The 23,894-nt window shown below is 45.8% G+C and overlaps 1 long non-coding RNA gene across 1 annotated transcript; it reads left to right on the top strand.

Annotated features, from left to right (window-relative positions):
* Positions 1-20,971: 20,971 nt before the first annotated feature.
* On the top strand, positions 20,972-22,270 carry LOC120462995 (uncharacterized). Its single transcript, XR_005618457.2, has 3 exons — positions 20,972-21,174; positions 21,252-21,314; positions 21,882-22,270. It is a non-coding gene; the product is annotated as an uncharacterized LOC120462995 (long non-coding RNA).
* Positions 22,271-23,894: the final 1,624 nt, after the last annotated feature.

Here is a 23,894-nt window from a genome sequence, read left to right on the forward strand (position 1 = left end):
AAACTACAGACATGGAAGACGCACGAGTCCGGCGGTTGTGAAGAGATGTTTAGATAAAGGGGTTTAAGTGATTAATTATCGGTTCAGTATCAAGCCTGACGAAAATGTATTTATTCAATGTTGGCTACATTATTATATTGCATCTGCAGAAGCATTGTGAACTTTTGTAAAAAATACGTTTCTTTTAAATGCATTATTATATTCAAATTGCAAACACATGAGGAGAGTCTCCGCATGAGGATTTTATCTGTGACAGGGCAGTTTATGGTGATGCATGCGACAGAGCGGTCCGTTAAAGATGACGCAGTAGTATGTCCCAAAGCTTGCCTACTCTTTTACTTTTTCTTCACAAAAAGAGTACATACTTTTAGGGGCATAGTATAAGTAGGCGAATTGGGATGTAGGGAGGGTTTAAATACACAGAGAACAGATTAGGGAAACAAGGCACAGCTGGGGCAAACTAACTAAACACAGGTGAATGAACTGAACACAAACGAGGAGTGGGAAAACTGGGAACAGGACTGAACCAAATACACAATGATGGGAGGAAACTCAGGAAAACAGATACAGGACAGACATAACTAATATGCGATGGGAAAAAGGAGAAGAATGATTTTGGAAGTAGCACCATTCCTTAATAACATATTTTATAAACTAATAGTGTAAATTAAAGGGTTAGTTCACCCAAAAATGAAAATTCTGTCAGTATTTACTCACCCTCATGTTGTTCCAAACTTCTATGTGTTTATTTGTTCTGCTGAACACAAAGGAAGATATTTGGAAGAATGTTTTAATCAAACAGATCTCAATCCCCATTGACTACCATAGTAGGTGGGGCCCCAATGGGTCTGGCTTGAATTTCCCACTTAGGACCCACATAAGACTCTTACAGAGCCCATTTAAAGCCCATCTGGGTAACCATAGTTGGATCCCGGGTGCAAGCCCACTTAAGGCCCATTTGGCCAGGTGGGGCCCAAATGGGTCTGACATGAATTGCCCAATTAAGACCCACACAGTACCCGTACTGGTCCCAATTTTAGTACATCTGGGCTTCCACAGCTTGCCCCAATGTGGATCCCGGGTGCAAGCCCATAATGGGGCCCACATTTGCCGCCCATCAAGCCCTCATATGGGCCCCACATGTCATTGCTGGCTGGGATGTATTTTTTCCTACTATGGTAGTCAATGGGGACTGAGATCTGTTTGATTACAACATTCTTCCAAATATCTTCCTTTGTGTTCAGCAGAACAAATAAACTCATAGAGGTTTGGAACAACTTGAGGGCGAGTAAATACTGACAGAATTTTCATTTTTGGGTGAACTAACCCTTTAATGTGTTAATTACCACAATTAGGCAAAGCACATCAACTTCCAGTTGTCTGCTTTAATTAATCATTTGATTTGAAAAGGTATCATTATGTTATGACTTTACTTGTTGAGGCATATGACTATTAACTAATTGTTAAATAATTTGTAATTTTGGTTTTGACATCCACACTATGGATTTCAATTTCCCGCCTTCTACAACCGGGATTCCACTGTGCCAGATGAACTGTCGCATCCAACAGTTCATGGCACAGGAATGTGTCAGGTTAAGCTTGAGCTCTAGGATTTAAAGGATGAACACTGAGAATATGCGGCCAGGCTCTGCTATTTCACAACACTGTGTCTGGACAGGACAAATAAACAAGAACCCATTATAATCAGTGAAACAACACTGGATGCAACACAATGCTACAAGACAGTAAACTGCATGGCTCACTCTATTTCTGACGTACTATGAGCTCTTGTACTACTACTGTTATTAAGGACAAATGGAATAGCAATGGTCTGCCATGTCCAGTGTAGACAGCTGCAATAGTCTTGTCCAGTTTAAACACGGTGTTTCTGTTGTGCTGATTTGTGTGCGGCCCAACTTACCCATCCTTCAAACCCTCTATTACACTCACTGCATGTGCTACTGCCCCACATAGCTTTAGAAGGGATGACAAAACCCATAACCATAATGACATTACTTAACAATTAGTTAATAGTCATGCCTCAACAAGTAAAGTCATAACATTGCAAATCAATAGCTAATGATTAATTAAAGCTGACAACTGGAGGTTGAAGTGCATACAGTAGCTTTGACTAATTCATTTAACACATTCATAACACATTCATTTACACTATTAGTTAAGAAAATATGTTATTAAGGAATTAATACATCATGACACGTTAAATGAATAGCAATTAATTTATTACTTAATCTATGAATCATGTATACTCTTTCTTAGTTGCTGATGCAGTAATAATTATTTTGGTTTATCTGTGTATTGGTAAAGTATAAATTAATATTAGTGCACCCGTATTGTGAAGTGTTACCAATTAAACCATAATTCAAAGCAACAACTAACTAACTAAAATGTTAGTAAAATGTAGCGCTTTTGTAATAGCATACTATTTCCTTCATGCAGCACAAAGATGAAGCAGAAGAGTGGAGCCTGAAAAGGTCTAAGTCTTCACTCCTACTCTGTTTGGCATGATCCAGAAGTGCAGAGATTAACTCTGCAGATGAGGAACAGTAGCTTCTGGCTTAGCTCTGGGGTACACATAATTGCTCATAATAGCTCTGCATGATCCTGTTGTTATTTGGGACTGCAAAAGAGTGAGTGACAAGCATGCGGTGCAGGATTCTGAATCCATGCTGTGCTGGCAAAAAGACAGCTGAGGCATCAGTCCAGCAATATTAGAAAAATCCTGAGAACACAAAAGCATGACATTTTCATCTCACTCCGATGATCCGAAAGACAAGCCTTCTGCTATACCTCATGTCTTTCAGGTGGTGAGGAGAGATTCGCGGTTTACTACTTGCAGTTATTCATCGGGTGTGTGATGGGCTCATAGTGACATTAAGCAGTAATCCTCTTTAGAAATGTGCCTGCATGAGAAGAATATATGATTTCCAAAGACTATCCGATTACTGTAATTTCATTTAAGCTTGATGGTCTCACATTAGACTGTAGCAGGAATTCAACTGAGCTTATTCATTATTTGTTCTCAAATCAGGCAACACTGTTGACATGACAGTTTCATTTCATTGCTAATTCAGAACTGGACTAATTTTTTTTTTTTTTTTTTAATCATTAGTCAAACTTTTTATCGCTTCGGCCTGAATTATATAACGCATTAAACATACTATACACTTCTCAGGAAAAAGCTGGTTACTGCCACAAAGATGAAGCCTATAAGACTTCTGGCTCTTAAAACAATGCCTGCCGCAGGACGAGTCTATGGATGGACTCTAATGACTCAGCCTGCAGTCCAGCCCTGCCTGTTCACTTTCATATAGATCAAAATAAACTGGACGACTCACAGTACTCACTCTGAACATCAACGCAGGAGTTCAGCAGTTCACTTTGACATGTTATGATGTGTCAACAAGGATTTGGAGTACTTTATAAAATATTATATCCACAGGAGCAGCTATCACAGAATCCCAAGGTCCAATAAAAGTTATATAATTAAATATAAGTTTAATTTAATTTTTAATTTTGAATTGAAGTATGTCAATTCAAGTCAAGTTTAATGTCCCCAGTGAGCATATTCCAGACAGTAAATAAAGACAACACAGCAATGTGAACAGAATGAACCAAGGGCTTAAATACACATGGAACAAGTGTTATAACTCAAATCAGAAACCATGGCAACAAACAATGAATGAAACAGGAACAGGAAAACGGAAAATAAATAATGAAATTGAAACAAAAACAGGATGAGACCGTTATACAATCTCAGTCAGTGTTGTGATTGTTAAATAAAATTAAAATTGTTAAATAAAACTAAAAAAACAACAACAAAAACAAAAACGTCTCAGGTTACGTATGTAACCCTGGTTCCCTAAAAGAGGGAACGAGAGCTGCGTTGTCAAACGCGATGGGAACGCTCTGCGTGATTGCGTCGTGAAGCGTCTGTACAATCAGTCCAATGAGAGAGTAGGACGTCAGGTGACGTGACTGACCAGGAAACTATAAAGCACCCTTGAGATCAGACCGCGACAGCTTCTGTGAAAGGCCTGAAGCAAGTCGATCAGGGCATGCAGGAAGTATGGCAGGCGAACGCAGGTCTCGTTCCCTCTCAGGGAACCAGGGTTACATACGTAACCTGAGACGTTCCCTTTCAAGGGAACTTCGAGTTGCGTTGTCAAACGCAATGGGAACCCCATACCCACTATGCCATGCTGAGAAATGCCCGTTCTGTGTGAAGTCCAATGCGCACACTAAGAAGCGAGCAACCTAGCCCCGGGAGTGAAAAGGTCTAGGTCATAAAACCTGACAAATGTATGCAGTGAGGACCACCCTGCCGCATTACAAACGTCATAAAGAGAAACACCCGAAATTAAAGCCTTAGAGGCAGCCATACTCCTAGTAGAATGGGCGCGGACCTCCATAGGTGAGGGACATCCGACCGCATTATAAGCAATAGAGATCAACTATCCACTTGCTCATACTAGTCTCGATGCCGGGCAAACTTTCTTAATCGAACCCAAGCAGCGAATAATTTCTCTGACTTACGCCACAGGGTTGTGAACATAAGCATCCAATGCCCGAATTGCACATAACAGATTGAGACTTTCCTGATCTGGGGTATTGAAGGGTGGAGGACAGAAGGCCTGCAGCACAATAAGACCCATCACATTAGTAGGGACCTTAGGAATATAACCCGGCCTAGGGTATAGAAATGCTTTAACCATACCAGGTGCGAATTCCAAACATGAAGGAGCAACCGAAAGAGCTTGCAGATCTCCAATTCTCTTAATAGAAGAAATTGCGAGAAGAAACAAAGCTTTTAAAGTGAGGAATTTTTCTGAAAACTCTTCGATAGGCTCGAAGGGAGCCAAAGCCAGACCCTCGAGTACAATGGCCAGGTCCCAAGCCAGTGCTCTGGAGTGCAAGGCAGGCCTCAGCCTCAATGTTTCACGGAGAAAACGAGTTATTAGAGGACCTCTCCCCAGAGAAGAAGCCCCCACAGGGGATCTAAAGGCAGATATTGCCGCAACATACACCTTCAAGTTGGAGGGAGTTAATCCAGCATAGAAACGGTCTTGCAAGATATCGAGAACTGTACCAACCGGGCAGTCAACAGGATTAAAAGCACGTTCTCTGCACCATGTAGAGAACAATTTCCGTTTGAAATAATAAAGTTTTCTTGTGGAGGGAGCTCTGGATTGAAGAATGGTCTCCACGACCTCAGTCGAGAGACCAGCATTTATAAACTGGGCCCCCTCACAGATCAAGCCCATAGTTTCCACAACTTGGGGCGAGGGTGAAATATTGTGCCCCCCGCCTGTGAAAGCAGGTCCGCAAACCATATTCTGCACGGCCAGTGCTGGGCTACTAACAACAGATGAGCCCCTTCCTGGCAAACTCTTTCCAGAACTCCCGGGAACATTGATATCGGGGGAAATGCATACAGGTGTAGCCTCGGCCACACCTGCACCATCGCATTCAGTCCTAGAGGAGCTGGATGCATGAGAGAGAACCATAACGGACAGTGAGTTGTCTCCTGAGTTGCAAATAGATCGACCTGGGTCTGACCAAAGTTCTCCCATAGGAGCTCCACCACCTCGGGGTGGAGTCACCACTCCCCGGGCTCAGCCCCTGCCTCGACTGAATATCGAACCTGGAATTAATATTGCCCTCAGTGACAACAATTTCCCCTGGGTCCATAGGAGAAAACCCCTTGGTCCTGAGCCACCACTGCAGGGGTCTCATGTACAGAAGGCCAAAAGTGATTACGATGGACGCAGATGCCATGAGCCCCAACAGTCTCTGAAACTGTTTCACAGTGAGTGACTGGCCTAGTTTCATACCTAGGCCGCCGCATAGGATATTGGTAAGCTATGCCCCCGAAAGCAAACCTCAGGACACCTCCTGTGATGGATGGATAGATGGATATGTGAAAATAAGCGTCCTTCAAGTCTATTGTGGCAAACCAGTCCTCGGACTGAAACTGTGACACGATCTGTTTGAGTGTAAGCATTCTGACCTTGAGCTTTTGAACTCTGCTGTTTAGCTGACAAAGATCTAGAATAGGACGTAACCCACCATCTTTCTTTGGAACGATGAAGTATCGGCTGTAAAACCCTGACTCTCTGCTGGTAGGAGGAACCCTTTCATAGCCCCTTTTTGCAAAAGCGTCATCACTTCCTGTTCCATAACCCGAGCCTGCTCGGGGACCACCACGGTGGGAAGGACCCCTAGAAATCTGGGTGGACGAGAACAGTTTCTTTTTCTTTTAACTGAATTCTGTAACCCTTTTCTATCACATGCAGGACCCATTGAGGAATATCCGGCCGTAGTTTCCACACTGAATTCCATGCCATGAATTCCACTAAGGGGACCAGTCTCTCGTGACTGGCCTCGGGATTTTGTTGAACGGACATTTCGGTGCCCAGAAACGGCAAACCGACCGGGAACGACCGAACTGACCACTCTACGAACCTCCTCGTATGAGGACGCTGACACCTCGGCGCCCTGAAACGGCGAGCCGACAGGGAACAACCGATGTGGCCGTGCTGCGATGCTCCTCATAGCATTGCCCCTCAGAGGACTTTCCTAGAGATGACAGTCCTCAGATCTTGCCAACCCTCTGGATTTTGTTTGAACGGACATTTTGGTGCCCAGAAACGGCGAACCGACCGGGAACAACCGCAATGACCATTCTACGGCCCTCCTCGTAGGACCGTATGGGGACGCTGACACCTCGGCGCCCCGAAACGGTGAAGCGACAGGGAACAACCGATGTGGCAATGCTGCAATGCTCCTCATAGCATCGACCCCCAGAGGGCTTTCTTAGAGATAGCAGTCCTCAGATCTTGCCTACCCTCATAATTTTGTTAAACGGACATTTCGGTGCCCAGAAACGGTGAACCGACCGGGAACAACCGAACTGACCATTCTACGGCCTTCCTCAAAGGACCGTATGGGGACACTGATACCTCGGCGCCCTGAAACGGCGAACCGACAGGGAACAACCGATGTGGCAGTGCTGCAATGCTCCTCATAGCATCGCCCCCCAGAGGGCTTTCTTAGAGATGGCAGTCCTCAGATCTTGCCTATCCTCGTAATTTTGTTGAACGGACATTTCGGTGCCCAGAAACGGCGAACCAACCAGGAACAACCGAACTGACCATTCTACGGCCCTCCTCGGAGGACCGTATGGGGAAACTGATACCTCAGCGCCCTGAAACGGCGAACCGACAGGGAACAACCGATGTGGCAGTGCTGCAATGCTCCTCATAGCATCGCCCCCCAGAGGGCTATCTTAGAGATGGCAGTCCTCAGATCTTGCCTACCCTAGGAATTTTGTTGAAGCTCTTTTTAGAGATAAAACAGTCCTCAGATCTTGCATATCTCTAACTGGCTAGACTTTTGTTCTGTTTTGCACCTTGTGCCCCGAGGAGCTTAAAGCAGAACTCGGCAACTGAAATACTTCTTTGCTGATTTTGACTTTTTTTGTCGCATCTTTTACCCGCGAGCTCCCCCTACAGCTGTGGTCCGTATATTTCCCAACACTGTCGTAAAAAGTTCACTTGCGGCACCCTTCTCCCCAGTTCTACCTCACGTGCATTTGTTATAAACGGAGCCGGCCAACTGCGGAGCGTTGTGGAGCTACAGTATGTCTACCGAGGTGGGTAATACATCATACACATTATCATAGAACATTGACATGTACATTTTTTATTCTGTTATCAACTATAAAATGTAACACGGTTTGTGTGGATAAATCTACCGAACGTTAAAGCTTATAATTATCATAACTATAGCCTGATTGGAAATGAGATTTCAAAGTTTAGTTTATAACGTTAATCGTGCAGAGAATCCTCAAGTTGCATTCTTTTATAAAGTACAATACATAATTTATAGTTTACAATGACTGTGTTTTACCAGTTATTATTGAACAATAATTTTGAGTTTTACGGTTGACTACACTATTTTTCCGTTTATGATAATATTACAGGAGCCAGGGGAGGAGCAGCGACAGTATCGACATTTAGCCTACCGCCAGTTTGTGCTTATGGCCGCCTTGGAATAGGGAACAGGGTGGTCATCCCAAGCTGTTGCGTGTGGAAAATTAGAGACTGCTTTCCTGACCCAAGGGGTCAGTACACGGGATTTAAGGTGACACGTCATGTCTGAATATTTCATAATTGTTCCTTATTTATTATAAATACTTATTTAAAACTTATAATAATATTTGGACATTTGAATAGAGACAGTTTTTTCATTGAATGTATTTATTTGAAATAAAATATATATTATTTAAACAAGTATCCATCATTTTTTTACAATTTGTAAGAAACAACAATTTACAGTTTGTAAGAGGGAATAGTGTCAATCCTCCTGTGGTTTTGTGGGCGCAGTGTCCCCTCGTGACACATGTTTTTGAACAAGCTCTGACGTGGGTGGTGGTGGCTCTGCAGAGGAAAGCAAACCAAGTCCCCTGGGATCATCTGCCCTTATGGTGGTTTTGCGTGGCAGGCCGGTCGCACTCTTCAGCCTACTACAAAGAATGGCCTTCTGGAGGTCAGGGATGTACTTGTAATCCTTTTTCTCAACAAAATCAAGAGGACAGGCGTCACCTTTACACATTGTATAAATTTTCTAAACAATATAAAACTAAAAGAACATTTATGACTATTGCTAATCCATTACGAAATCAAACAGTCTAGATATAGCAAACACATATTTTTGACCGATGCTAAAACACGAATGCAGAGACACATGTGATCAGTGTTATTAGCCTTGGTTATTATGTACCACTACAAGGCCCGACGGAAAAATCATATATGACAATAGTTGTTTGTCAAGTTTGCCACATAGATAGAAGCAACCCAATACAACAGATAGCAATGTACCGTGCTCAAAACAAACACGTTGTCTCGCTAACGTAAGGCAATCAGCTTACACAGACAGTCATGGTTTGAACACATTTATAAACACAAACAAGAATAAGTAATAAATAAAACAAACACTTACTTACAATTGCATTAGCAGAAACGCAAGGTCCGCATCTGCTCTGCATTCTTCATTTTCTTTTAGCTCTTGCCACTCGGTGAATGCACGACCAATGTTGACTCTTGTACGGTCCCTGGCACGATCAAAAAGTTTTTTCCTCTCTTTCACCTCCTCCGCTGATAACCGTCTCTTCAGTCTTTTCGCTGGAACATTATCCATCGTCGCTTGTATTATTACTCAGGTTACTTCTAGCTAGTATTGAGGTGGGCGTGTGTGTGTTGAATTGCCGTAAAGCAGCTCGTGTTTCGCGCTTGTTCTCGTTCTCGTTTTGCTTCTCACGAGACTTCCGATTTTTATTTTGCCAGGACGGTAGTCCTCATGTTGCAAGGTTGTTTTTTCGCCTGGGAACGCTGGGGGGAGCTGGTAAAGTCACCAATATCACCAGAACAGGTTGTTTAACCATCCAAATGATTTCTAGACGGCTTTATTATGTTAAATAAGTTACCAAGTTCCCCTTTAATAGCCCGAGACTGCTGGAACATTGGTGAGGAAGAAACCTCTGGAACACCGCTGAATGGATTATTTCATAGTTTTCTTGAAAGCGGAGCGTCCAGAAGAACAGACATATTTATATCTTTATTTTCCCATTATCTTTATATCGGAAAAACATATATGTACATATAATTCTGTGGCCACCAGCGGGAACAACCGAACTGGCATCGCTGCGACCCTCCTCAGAGAGTCGCTCCTCACACTCATTCCATACCCACCAGGGCTGCCTCATAAAAATGTATTCATTATTTATGATGGCTGGTGGGTAACGTCGGGGTTAAAAACCATGACACTGACTCGGGAGAGAGAAACCTTGCAAGCGTCTCTTTAACCCGAGGCACTGAAATACCCAAACATTGCTATAATTAGACATCTGGGGATTAACATAAAATATAAACCCCGACGAGGAGGCTGAGATAAAGAGTTTTCTAGTTTTTAAGATAAATTTAATCTAAAAACTCTTATTTATTTTTCAATCTCATAATATTCAGCTAGCCAGTAAAATTTTAACTGGCAAAAGCATAAATAAAACCTCCTTTTAAAAGCTCCTCTTTATTCAGCAGATATGAGCTGACTTATTTATTAATTCATTTAAAAGTCAAACATCTGCCTTACTCTTAACATTTTTTTTGTTTTGTACTGTTTCTTTTTAAAACAAAACACTAACGATACCAATTCCTCGGAACTGGAAATCGCAGTCAACTAGATCTGGCATGTGAAAGCTGAGATATAGCTGAGCTCGTCCCAACCCCCGCTGTCAGATCCATTTGCGAACCCCGAAATGCGAGTCGTCTCCGTGCCTCGGCAACAGAGAGAACCCGCGCGGGGGACGCGAACCAATCCCTCGAGAGCTGACTGCTGGCATGCTTCACTCCCAAACAAATAGCTGATGTGTGTCCCCACCCGTGGTGTAACGAGGGCAGGGAACCACACAGCGTCTATAATCTTGCTTGCCATAAATATAGATAGTGATATATATTTCTTTTCTTGGCTTTGACAAACAACTATAAACAGACAAGGACAGAGTACAGAGATCGCTTGCTGAAGGCTACAGAAGCTGTCGCGGTCAGATCTCAAGGGTGCTTTATAGTTTCCTGGTCAGTGACGTCACCTGACGTCCTACTCTCTCATTGGACTGATTGTACAGACGCTTCACGACGCAATCACGCAGAGCGTTCCCATCACGTTTGACAACGCAGCTCGAAGTTCCCTTGAAAGGGAACAAAACATTTGCTGTGATTTAAATAAAGGCTAAATTGAATAGAATATACATATTAATGATGAAAGATGAAAAACTTGAACTTAAAAAAATAATGAAAGAGTAGTAGTCGTACTACATTTACTAAAGCAAAATAGAAAAATAGAAATATTTTTAGAAAACAAAGACAAAATCACAGAACAGAAATACTAAAACTAGTACTTAGACTAAATGAAAATATAGAAATAAGAGGTAATTAAAAATATGAATAATAGTATATAAATAATATACTGGACAAAAATAATATGGGACTCAGTTGGAGGAGCTCATTCTCTTTGTTTCTGGCACGACACACATTACATTACAATAAATTAACATATGCCAAATATTATTTATAGTTTGTCTGATAGGCAGTTGATATGTGTTCAATAAATAAATTAATTAATATGAAAATCAATGTTAAAAAAAATGTCTCAGGTTACGACTGTAACCATGGTTCACTGAGAAGGGGAACGAGACTCTGCATCTTGGACTGACACTACGGGGGACATCATCAGCATGACAGGTGCCTGAAGCACGTGTCAACACACTCCAATTCCATTGGCTGGCGACACCCCATGACGTCATAAGCGGAGTGCCAGGAAGTATAAGAGGGAGCCCGTTGTACATGTCATCAACTTATTTTTCTGAAGGAGATGTGCATGCAGACCCAATGGCATGACAAAGAGACACAGTGTCTTGTTCCGTGATTTTGTGATTTAAAAAACACATACCATGTACAGTTATTGGTGTATTAATATTTAGTAAAACACATATCAGAGACTTCATTCAGGAGTTTTTTGGGTAACTGCACAACTGACAGATGACTTTGAGCGCACCGCCAACGGTGTGTGTGTTTGTGTAACCATAGCGACAAAACAACCAATTTTTGGATCCTGCACTTAAGCTTATAATTTCGTTTTTAAAAATATTTATGTATTTAAAAGTTGCAGAATGGATTCATTTGGAGACCTCGAAATCGGCAGAGATAGATAGGCAATGCAAAACAAAATCTTACAAGTTATTGCTTCAACAACAGTAGTCTGTTTTTTGGTCTCTGTCTCGGACTTGGTCTCGTTCTTGGTCCGTCTTGGTCTTGTCTTGATCTCAATAACCTCTGGTCTTGGTAGTGTCTTGGTCTCGGTTTAGGTGGTCTTGACTACAAGTCTAGCTCTTGCAAATGCTTTTTCCTGTTTGTAGTGAAGATGCGTGCTACCCGTTGGGGTCTTCTGCTGTTGTAGCCCATCCACCTCACGGTTGTGCGTGTTGTGGCTTCACAAATGCTTTGCTGCATACCTCAGTTGTAAAGATTGGTTATTTCAGTCAAAGTTGCTCTTCTACCAGCTTGAATCAGTCTGCCCATTCTCGTCTGACCTTTAGCATCAACAAGGCATTTTCGCCCACAGCTAGGACTGGCACATACTGGATGTTTTTCCCTTTTCACTCCATTCTCTGTAAACCCTAGAAAAGGTTGTGCGTGAAAATCCCATTAACTGAGCAGATTGTGCAGAAATACTCAGACTGGCACCCCTCTGGCACCAACAAACATGCCATGCTCAAAATTGTTTAAATCACCTTTCTTTCCCTTTCTGACATTCAGTTTGGAGTTCAGGAGATTGCCTTGACCAGTAACCACACCCCTAAATGCATTAAAGCATCTGTCATGTGATTGTTTTTTTAGATAATTGCATTAATGAGAAATTGAACAGGTGTTCCTAATAATCATTCCTAATTTATACATGTACTACACAAGGATGTTTTTATCACAGCATGATATAAAAGTAGGCTAGTATGAGTGTTTACACTAATATGGTGAATATTATAATGTTTAGACCAGTGTTTACTGTTAAATACTGTGTTTGTGGATATCTGCTCAAACGTAGATATGTAGATATGTCAGATGACAAATGTCACAAGTAACAGAAATAAGCACAAATGTTAGAGCATATCAGAACACCTCCAGGGCCCAGAAAACACCTCAGATCCCAGAGGGTTAAGGGAGCAAGGGACCCTACATAGTACCCTGGACAGTGGGGGAGACAGTAAAACACTTCACTCCATCCACCGCTCAAAAAGAGAAGCTTACCAAAAGAAGCCTACAATGTTATTAGAGAGGCTCAACCCCAAGCCACAGGGGAATCTTGCCTTAGTTCAAGAGCCCTGAAGTCTGGCAGAGGCTTTTAAAAAGAACGAGTCTTCTAAAGACCCACTCCTCTAAGGAAATGAATGGCCCTACTTAAAGACCCAACAGTAGTTGGGGAGCAAACTAAATAGTGGGGATATAATGCCCTACTGAACTTTACTTCCCTTTCAGGGACTACCGCTGCGTGTAATCGCAGTGGGAACGCCCTCAGCGTGATGCATCTGAAGCATGAATGAAATCAGTCAATGGAGAGAATGAGCGTACAGCGAGTGACGCCATCGACCAGGAAGCTATAAATATCCCCTGAGCACACAAGCCGCCAGCTTTTGTTACTTCAGCAAGCTCTATATGTGTGTCTGAAATCTATCGATTGTGTTTGTCTGTTTTAGACAGGAGTTTCTCACTATATATACATATATATTAAAAAAACAATATATGCTGCGGTATGCTGCGAGCTCCCCAAGGCTCGGGTCCCGCTTCTGTTGAGGCAGAGCGGCGCTTGTCTTGGGATTCGCAGTTGGATCTCACCGGCGATGTTGAGAATGGGCCCCACCCTATCTCGGCATTCTCCGGCGGGATCCAGTGCCTCTCACCAGGTGGAAGCACATGCTGCGGCGGTTACTTCTGCCCTTGTAGAGGCACGTGATAATGTTGAATTGAGATTATCCAGTGGATAATTTATGTGGACTTCTTCATTATACAAATGAAGAAGGTTTTATGGATGTGTTTTCTCAGGCTGTTGAAAAGCTCAGTATCGAGTGGCCAGCTGATAGACAGGAGTCTAATACTAAAATTAAACTATATTATAGATTTCTGTCTGCACGACCTCAACCTTCTCGCCAGTGCTTACTGTTTGTGGTATGGGGGGCGTGGTGCAGCACTGTCTGCAGCAGGAGAGCGGGGGAGGAGTCGAGCGGGAAATAAGCGGGTCAAGTTCAAATGATAAACAGCTGTCTGTGATTTCAGTGATTGGCGTTGGGAGAGTATTTAAGCGGGCCAGTTGGACGCTTCATTGAGAGAGACTGGAGCTTGTGTGCTGACCTGGAGCTGTCCGTGGATCCTGATCGGAATATAAGAGAAAGCTGTAAAGAGTGGGAAGAGTGCAACGTCGAAGGAAGCTGTGAATCAGCGGGGAAGAGTTTATTCTGTTGTGACTGAGTATTGTGAAGTGCGCTGAGGCGCCGTGAAAGGAGTATTATTTGTGTATTCAATAAAGCACACGAGCTCCAGTATTCGCCGACCCCTTGTCTTCTTCCATCACCCTCCTTGAACCGTACTACACTGGTGCCGAAACCCGGGATGGAAGAAGCAGCCGCTGCCAGAAATCCTCTGTCGTCGCCGTTTGCGGAGATCATCCAGGGGCTCGCGGGCTTGCATCAGCAACATCAGGCGGCCCTGTTGAAGATGGAGGAGCAGCAGAAACGACGGTTCGACGCGCTCCTCCAGGAGCAACGGGAGGCCCGCGAGCAGTTCCGGAGCTGGGTGGACCAGGGGGTCCGGCTCCCGGTCGCGGCCCCAGCCCTCCACAAGATGGGTCCTCTGGACGATCCAGAGGGCTTCTTGGACCTCTTTGAGAGGTCGGCCACGGCTGGGAAATGGCCGGAAGCTGACTGGCCGCTGCGCCTCATCCCACTGCTGTCCGGGGAGGCGCAGCTCGCCGCCCAACAACTGCCCGTCAGCAGCCTCCTGGTCTACCAGGACCTCAAGCGTGCCATCCTGCAGCGGGTCGGTCGATCTCCGGAGCAAAGCCGTCAGCGGTTCCGGTCTCTAGAGCTGGGGGAGGTCGGCCGGCCCTTCGTCTTTGCACAACAGCTCCGGGACGCCTGCCGCAAATGGCTGGTGGCCGAGGGACGCGACGTCGAGGGAGTCATCAAGCTGGTGGTACTGGAGCAGTTCATCGCGAAGCTGCCGAAGAAAACCGCGCAGTGGGTCCAGTGCCACCGGCCGACGTCGCTGGACCAGGCCATCACACTGGCGGAGGACCAGCTGGTGGCGTGCCCGGGGGTCGGCGAACCCCAAACATCTTCTGCTCTCTCTCTCTCTCTCCCCTCTCCCTCTCTCTCTCGCCCTGTCCCTGCTCCCAGGTCCCGAGGCGGAATACCCCCGCGACCGGCACCCCGCTGGCAGTCCGGACCGAGCACGGAGGCGGCCCCAGCACCCCGTGCTCCACCTCGGGGAGGATCTCTGACCGGGAGCGCTCCTCCGTTCTCTGGCCCCGCGCCCTCCCCTCGCCAATCCCTTGACCTGCTTCCCGCCACCGGAGTTGGCGTTGTGGGGACCCGGGGCACTTTATTGATAGGTGTCCATTGATGGAGGTGGACACCTTCATTCGGGTCCCCTATGCGCCACAGGCCGCCCCCGATCAGACTGGGCTGTATCAGATACCTGTAAGTATTAAGGGGGATACGTATCAAGCTTTGGTGGATTCAGGTTGTAACCAGACCTCCATCCACCAAAGTTTGATTCAGCCGGTGGCATTGGATAAGAGCCGCGAGGTTATGGTGCGGTGTGTGCACGGCGAGGTGATGGGTTATCCCGTCGTGCCAGTTATAATTCAATTTAGGGGACAAAAACATAGTGTGGAGGTGGCAGTTAATCCGCACCTCCGGCACCCGCTGATTTTGGGAACCAATTGGCCAGGGTTTCAATCTTTATTGGCTTGTTTGTGACAAAAACAACGGTATCGGGCGGGGGCTACTGTTCAGGCTGGTGAGGCTGTACCGGGACCATCGGCGGCTGGTCCAGAGGAATGGAGCGAGACCAAAATACCCATCTTTTCGGTCCGTGATGATTTTCCTCTGGAACAGTCCCGTGATGACACGCTAAAAAACGCGTTTGAACGGGTCCAGGTCATTGACGGACAGCCGGTACGGCCAGATCAGCCGCTCACGTACCCTTATTTTGCCATGATTAAAGACAGGTTGTATCGGGTGACCCAGGACACCCAGACAAAGCAGGATACAACCCAGTTGTTAGTTCCTAAGAGCCGTCGGGAAACGCTATTCCAGGCGGCTCATTGTAATCCAATGGCTGGACACCTCGGGCAGGCAGCCACATTAAATCGTCTAATGACCCGATTCTTTTGGCCGGGCATTCATGAGAATGTGCGCAGGTGGTGCGCGTCTTGTCATGAATGTCAGTTAGTGAACCCGCCGGCCCATAATAAAGCACCATTGTGCCCCCTGCCGTTAGTCGAGGTCCCCTTCGAGCGAATTGGGATGGACCTCATCGGGCCATTAGAGCGATCAGCACGGGGGCATCGCTTTGCATTAGTTCTGGTGGATTATGCAACGCGATACCCAGAGGCAGTACCACTTCGCAATATCTCGGCTAAAAGTGTTGCGAGTGCACTGTTTTAATTAATCTCCCGGGTGGGAATCCCGAAAGAGATTCTCACCGATCAGGGCACGGCGTTTATGTCACGGACCTTACGCGAACTGTATGAGTTATTGGGCATTAAATTGATTCGCACCAGCGTCTATCACCCACAAACGGACGGCCTGGTGGAACGATTTAATCGCACGTTAAAATCCATGATTCGTAAGTTCGTGCGGGAAGACGCCAAAAATTGGGATAAGTGGTTAGAACCCCTCTTGTTCGCTGTACGGGAGGTCCCGCAAGCCTCCACGGGGTTTTCCCCCTTCGAGCTTCTCTATGGACGCCAGCCCCGTGGGGTATTGGATGTGCTTAGAGAGGCTTGGGAGGACGGACCTTCTAATAGTAAAAATGAAATTCAATATGTCCTGGACCTGCGAACAAAACTCCACACTTTGGGGCGGCTCTCCATGGAGAATTTGTTACAGGCACAGGATAGACAACGTCGGCTGTACAATAGGGGGGCTAAACTACGGAAATTTGCACCGGGAGATAAATTACCCGTATTACTTCCCACATCCAGCTCGAAATTACTCACCAAGTGGCAAGGACCCTTTGTGGTTACACGGCGAGTTAATGATCTTAACTATGAAATCGTTCGTTCAGATAGGGGGGGAGCACATCAAACATACCACCTCAACCTCCTTAAAAAATGGAATGAGGTGGAGTCAGCGATGCTGGCGACGGTGGTGAGTGGGGAGGAGGATCTCGGGCCAGAGGCGAATGTAAAAGTGCAATCCCTCCCTCTGGCCGCTTGTGGAGACCACCTCTCACCGTCCCAGATCGCTGACATTCAACAGCTACAAGCAGAATTCGCAGATGTGTTCTTGCCCCTCCCTGGCCGAACAAATCTCATACAGCACCACGTTAAGACGGAGCCGGGCGTGGTGGTTCGCAGCCGGCCGAATAGATTACCCGAACACAAGAAAAAGGTAGTTCAGGATGAATTAGCGGCGATGCTGGATATGGGAGTAATAGAGGAATCCAACAGTGACTGGACGAGCCCGATAGTTTTAGTGCCTAAGACCGACGGCACCGTCCGGTTCTGTGTGGATTACCGCAAGGTGAATGCTGTATCGAAATTCGATGCATATCCAATGCCAAGGGTTGACGAGTTACTCGATCGTCTAGGCACAGCTCGATTTTATTCGACACTGGATTTAACGAAGGGATATTGGCAGATCCCCTTATCTCCAATGTCCAAAGAAAAGACTGCTTTCACGACGCCGTTCGGATTACACCAATTTGTCACCCTTCCGTTCGGTTTGTTCGGGGCACCTGCCACCTTCCAGCTCTTGATGGACCGGATTCTACGGCCGCACGCTGCATATGACGCGGCGTACTTGGATGACATTATCATCTATAGTAATGACTGGCAGCGGCATATGCAGCATTTGCGGGCGGTTCTCAAGTCGCTGAGGAGGGCGGGGCTCACGGCCAACCCGAAGAAGTGTGCTATTGGGCGCGTGGAGGTCAGGTATCTGGGCTTCCACTTGGGCCACGGGCAGGTGCGTCCCCAAATTGACAAGACAGCCGCGATTGCGACCTGCCCGAGACCCAAGACCAAAAAGGAGGTTAGACAGTTCCTGGGGCTGGCAGGATATTATAGGAGATTTGTGCCTGATTATTCGGACCTTGCTAGCCCGCTGACTGATCTAACTAAAAAGGGGGCGCCAGATACCGTCCAGTGGACGGAGCAGTGTCAGCAGGCTTTCACCCAGATAAAGGCAGCTCTGTGTGGCGGCCCGCTTTTACAGGATCCTAACTTTTCTCTTCCCTTTTCTCTGCAGACAGAAGCGTCGGACAGGGGACTGGGTGCGGTCTTGACCCAGGAGATGGGGGGTGAAGAGCGGCCGGTGCTGTACATCAGTCGTAAGCTCTCTAAGAGGGAGACGATGTACAGCACCATTGAGAAAGAGGCGTTAGCCATCAAGTGGGCCATCCTCACCCTCCGCTATTATCTCCTGGGGCGGGAGTTCACCCTCTGTACGGACCACGCTCCCCTGCAGTGGCTCCACCGCATGAAAGATGCCAACGCGCGGATCACCCGTTGGTATCTGGCATTACAACCCTTCAAATTCAAGGTGATCCACAGGCCGGGTGCACAGATGGCTGTGGCTGACTTCCTCTCCCGGAGAGGGGGGGGGGGGGGGGCTGCAGGCCGGACGGCTCCCCGGCCTGAGTCGGGCGGTGGGGGTATGTGGTATGGGGGGCGTGGTGCAGCGCTGTCTGCAGCGGGAGAGCGGGGGAGGAGTCGAGCGGGAAATAAGCGGGTCAAGTTCAAATGATAAACACCCGTCTGTGATTTCAGTGATTGGCGTTGGGAGAGTATTTAAGCGGGCCAGTTGGACGCTTCATTGAGAGAGACTGGAGCTTGTGTGCTGACCTGGAGCTGTCCGTGGATCCTGATCGGAATATAAGAGAAAGCTGTAAAGAGTGGGAAGAGTGCGACGTCGAAGGAAGCTGTGAATCAGCGGGGAAGAGTTTATTCTGTTGTGACTGAGTATTGTGAAGTGCGCTGAGGCGCCGTGAAAGGAGTATTATTTGTGTATTCAATAAAGCACACGAGCTCCAGTATTCGCCGACCCCTTGTCTTCTTCCATCACCCTCCTTGAACCGTACTACACTGTTCTTTCCAGATCCTTATGCTGAAAAAAATCCTGACGTGCTGAACACCATGACTCTGAGGGTGGTCCCCATCGTGAAAGATTTGAGTTCACTGCACAAAAACACGGTGCCCTGTCTTTCCCGATGCCTTCAGGGGTCTGCTCTACTAACCCTGCCTTTACAGGGCGTAGAGAGACTCGGCGAGCGATTTCCTGAGGGACGCTCGCCCCCTCCGAGGAGGGTTGTGGAGTGCCCAGACCAGCTGTTCCCTGCCAGTGTGTTACAGGGTGCTGTGTCTGTCACTCAGGATGTTCATCCAGAGGCTAGCCTCGAGAGGCTGGTTCCCTTAGTAGAGTTTCTTCTGGAATGGAAAAATCTCCCCAATGTTTCTCAGTGGGACCTCGGTTCAGAAGGGTTCTGCCCACAGTGGTGGTCCCCAAGCAGGCTCTGGTATTAGAACAGGAGGAAAAACTCTCCTGCTGAAAGGAGCTATAGAGCGGGTTCCTCCACCCAGCAGGGAGTTAGGACACTACAGCCGGTACTTCATCGTTCCGAAGAAAGATGGGGGGCTGCGTCCCATTCTAGATCTGCGTCTCTTAAATCGCGCTGTAGGGAAGCTCAAATTCAAGATGCTCACTCTCAAGCAGATTGTGTCACAAATCAGATCTGAGGACTGATTTGTCACGATAGATCTAAAGGATGCTTACTTCCATGTATCTATCCTCCCTCAACATAGGAAGTTCCGGAGGTTCGCTTTCGGGGGCGAAGCGTACCAATATCGGGTTCTTCCTTTCGGCCTAGTACTGTCACCCCGAACATTCACAAAGTGTATGGATGCTGCTATAGCCCCGTTAAGGCTGCAGGGCATCCGTATTCTGAATTATATAGACGATTGGTTAATTCTAGCTCAATCGGAACAACTGGCGGTTCGGCATCAAGGTGTCGTTCTTGCTCACATCAAGAGACTGGGGCTGAGGCTCAACGCAAAGAAGAATGTTCTTTCTCCATTACAGGGATCCACTTTTCTAGGTGTAGTGTGGGATTCCACGACGATGCAGGCACGATTGTCACCTGCTCGTATTGCTTCGATTCTTGCCACAGTAGATCAGGTCAAGCTAGGCCAGCCATCCACTTTAAAACAGTTCCAGGGACTGTTGGGTCTCATGGCAGCTGCGTCCAACGTGATACCTTTTGGCCTCTTGCACATGAGACCGTTACAGTGGTGGCTCAGAACCAAGGGGTTCGTGACGGTGTTATCGCTCCCTGATCATGAGGAAAGATCCTTGGTTTCTGTCCCAAGGCCCTGTGTTAGGAACTCCTTGTCATCGCGTTATGCTAACGACAGATGCCTCTCTCACGGTTTGGGGGGGCGATCATGTATCATGTCACGCCCGGCTCAGGGTCTGTGGGAGGACCAACATCGTCTGTGGCACATAAATTGCCTAGAGATGTTGGCGGTGTTTCAGGCTCTGAAACACTTCCTCCCAGATCTAAGGGGCCACCATGTTCTTGTCCGGACAAACAACACATCGGTGGTTTCTTATCAACCATCAGGGGGGTCTGTGTTCTCGTTTACAAACTGACACGTCAGATCCTTCTATGGTCCCAGGGGAAAATTCTTTCTCTGAGACCTTTTTATCTCCCAGTGTATTTAAATCAGGGGTGCAGACATCCTGTCAAGACAGGGGCCGAGGCCCGGGGAATGGAGTCTTCACCCCGAGGTGGTGGAACTCCGTTGGAAAACATTTCGGTTGTGCCGAAGTAGACCTATTTGCTTCTCGAGAAACATCACACTGCGCTGTGGTTCTCTCTTAGCCATCCATCCCTGATGGGGTTGGATGCGATGGTACATCCGTGGCCAAGGTCACATATGTACGCATTTCCCCCGATCACTCTGCTCCATAGGGATGTGGGTATTGCGTTCCCACTGCGATTACACGCAGCGGTAGTCCCTGAAGGGGAACGTCCCGGGTTACGTATGTAACCCTAGTTCCCCGAAGGGGCGGTCGCTGCATGTCCTGCCATTCTCCCGGCATCCCCTTGGGTCGCTTGTGTAACCCAGGGAAAAATTCTGTCCAAAATTTAATTAATTTTGCCCGGTCACCTGAACACACCCTTCATTTATATTTTTCATGCAAGAGTCACATGATAGTTCAGTGAGCGCTTCAACCAATCCTAGCACTCAAGCGCGGGTTTAGAAGCTGCGGTGAGTTCCCCAATCAGTAGTATGAAGGGGAAGCCACCGGAGCAGCTGCACTCGGTACGTCTCTGCACAAATAATGTTATTTTCCATCTTAAAGGCTCGGTTGCCTCTAGCGTGCGATTTTGTATTTGTAGTGTCCATTACCGTTGTTTAGAAGCCGACTGGTGCCGCGGGGTGTCAATTATCTGCGGGAATTGGTGAGTCTGTTTGTTGCTGTGTCCGATAGCATGTTGTTGTTAGCATTTGGCATTACTGTGTATGTGTTCACTGGGATTCTCCGCTAGCTTAATGCTAATAGCATTAGTCATGCTATGCATCTTGTTAGTGAAGTTCTGCTGGTTTAATGCTAACAGGATTTATCTTTGAATGTATTTCTATGGGCTGTTCTAGCTGGTAGTATTAGGTTCCCAATTGTTCCTATGGAGTTCTTTTGGGTTCAATGAATTATGTAAATCATAAACCATGCACTTTATTCAATGTTAAGTATTTAAAGGCGTTTAAAGGTCTTAAGTATTTAAAGGCGTTATTTATATTCTGAATGACAAATTGTATTGAGTGAAATGTAAATAATCCTAAATATGTGTGTTATTTATATGCATTTCAGTTTGTATTATTTTTGTCATTTAACATATTTATGACAATTATTTATGCAGTATTTGAATACTATTGTATTGTGTACACAAGATATATATTATTATAAACCTAGCTAGTAGATCAATTGTATGAGTAGTGACTAAATCGTGGGTCCTGTTTATTTAATACAGGCCAGGTGTGACCAGTGCGGGCCAGTTGATGGCGAGCCATTATTTACCTGGAACAGAACCGGCCCAGTAACCTCATTGCCTTGTGGGGTTGGTAGGAGGCTATTGTAGTCTGCTCACCCCTTCTACTCTTATTCGTACACACACACTACTACACACTTAGAGCCATTAGATGAATTCTGGCTCATGGACTATTGCATCCTATGGAAATTCTTGTGTGTTGTGGACCGGTCTTTTTATATGAATATATTCTCCAGTTCTGAGTAATATTGTGCCTGGGTTTCTATGAACTATTGAACCTTTCTGCATGATTGGAGATTTTTGGGTATTGCGTTGTCGTTGTTGTTTTGTCTTTATGTTCACTTAATATATGGTACCAACACCAAACTGAACTGATCTGTTTTGTGTCTTTATTTACTCTATCAATGCCTCCTTGAGACGAACCCTTATCTTCTGTAGCCCAATTTTTACTTACCACCTTCTATAGCGATAGCAATGGTTACACAATAATACACAATTCCCTATGGGAATATGTTACACTTGCTTCAGTAACTTTAAGCTGGCGGCTTGTGTGCTCAGGGGATATTTATAGCTTCCTGGTCGATGACGTCACTCGCCGTACGCTCATTCTCTCCATTGACTGATTTCATTCATGCTTCAGATGAGTCACGCTGAGGGCGTTCCCACTGCGATTACACGCAGCGTCTGTCCCTTCAGGGAACTAGGGTTACATACATAACCCGGGACGTTCGCTTTGCTTTAACCCCAAGGAGGGTACCTCAAGTCAAGTCAAATATATTTATATAGCGCTTTTCACAATATTAGATTACATCAAAGCAACTTTACAGTATCAATCAAATCATAATAACAATGTTCATTTCTTAGTGGAAAAACATCCACGTTTAGTAGAGCTGATCAATGGTATTACTGATTGTTTAATTAATTTGAATATCCCCAACTGAGCAAGCCAGAGGCAACAGTGGCAAGGAACCGAAAAACTCCATTAAGTGACCTAATGGTGTCCTAAAACTCCATCAGGTGACCCAATGGAGAAAAAAAAAAAAAAAAACCTTGGGAGAACCCAGGCTCAGTCGGGGGCCAGTTCTTCCCTGGCGTTTATGAACTAGAGGCCGGATTTACAGTAACTGTAATGTATATGTCTCTAAACAGACTTTAAACGTGAACCTGTGATAAACGCTGATGCCGTTCACATGCGCATTAAGAATTGATTCTATAGTTGTGTGCAATACGCTGATTTCAAACAGCCACCATTTTGAAATCGCTCCGGTGGGAAGAAAACCGGAAGTGTCGCCTTTAATCACAGGAGAGTTGCAAATACAATGGCGTATTGTTGTGTTTAATGTAGAAATTAGTTATTGTAAAAATTTACATACATTTCTTTCATACTTTAGACTATATACAGTGAAATTAATTTATAAATAAAATATATATTTTAATGTATAATTCAGAATGTAAAAAAAGAAGCGATAGGGATGAAGGAATGAACGATATACATATCCTGTATTGATTATTAACATCCAATAGTGTTAATCGCGACAGCAGCTTCAGGTTGGTAGTCCAAGGCATTGTTGTCTATCTGTACTTCCGGGGTTCTTTCCACCGGAGCCTCGCTTTCGATTTCAAAATGGCGGAAATGAAGTAGAGGGAAGTAAATGCCCTGCAGACGTACTCCTAACACTAACCCAAGCAAACATCTGCAAGGAAGCCAAACTTTTTTTCTTTAAACCTTACATAGGGAAAATTATATAGCTCAAACCTGGAAAACAAGATACTTCAGGGTATCAGAGCGGAGTGTGGTAGAATTTCCTCTATGCATCTGGTTTAAGTCGACACCTAAAATTTTTACTCTAGCGCGTGTCTCCGGTTGTCACCTTACTGAGTCGGACAACGTCTCGCCGCTTATGAACTCTATCACTTTGGAATAAGATCTTTAGTGTTTCACTAACATGCTGCACAGCAGTAACCAGACAGACTCCAGACAATGCCTTTGAATAT

The sequence above is a fragment of the Pimephales promelas genome, chromosome 4 (genome assembly GCF_988280905.1).
Source record: "Pimephales promelas chromosome 4, fPimPro1.hap1.1, whole genome shotgun sequence".
Classification (NCBI taxonomy): domain Eukaryota; kingdom Metazoa; phylum Chordata; class Actinopteri; order Cypriniformes; family Leuciscidae; genus Pimephales; species Pimephales promelas.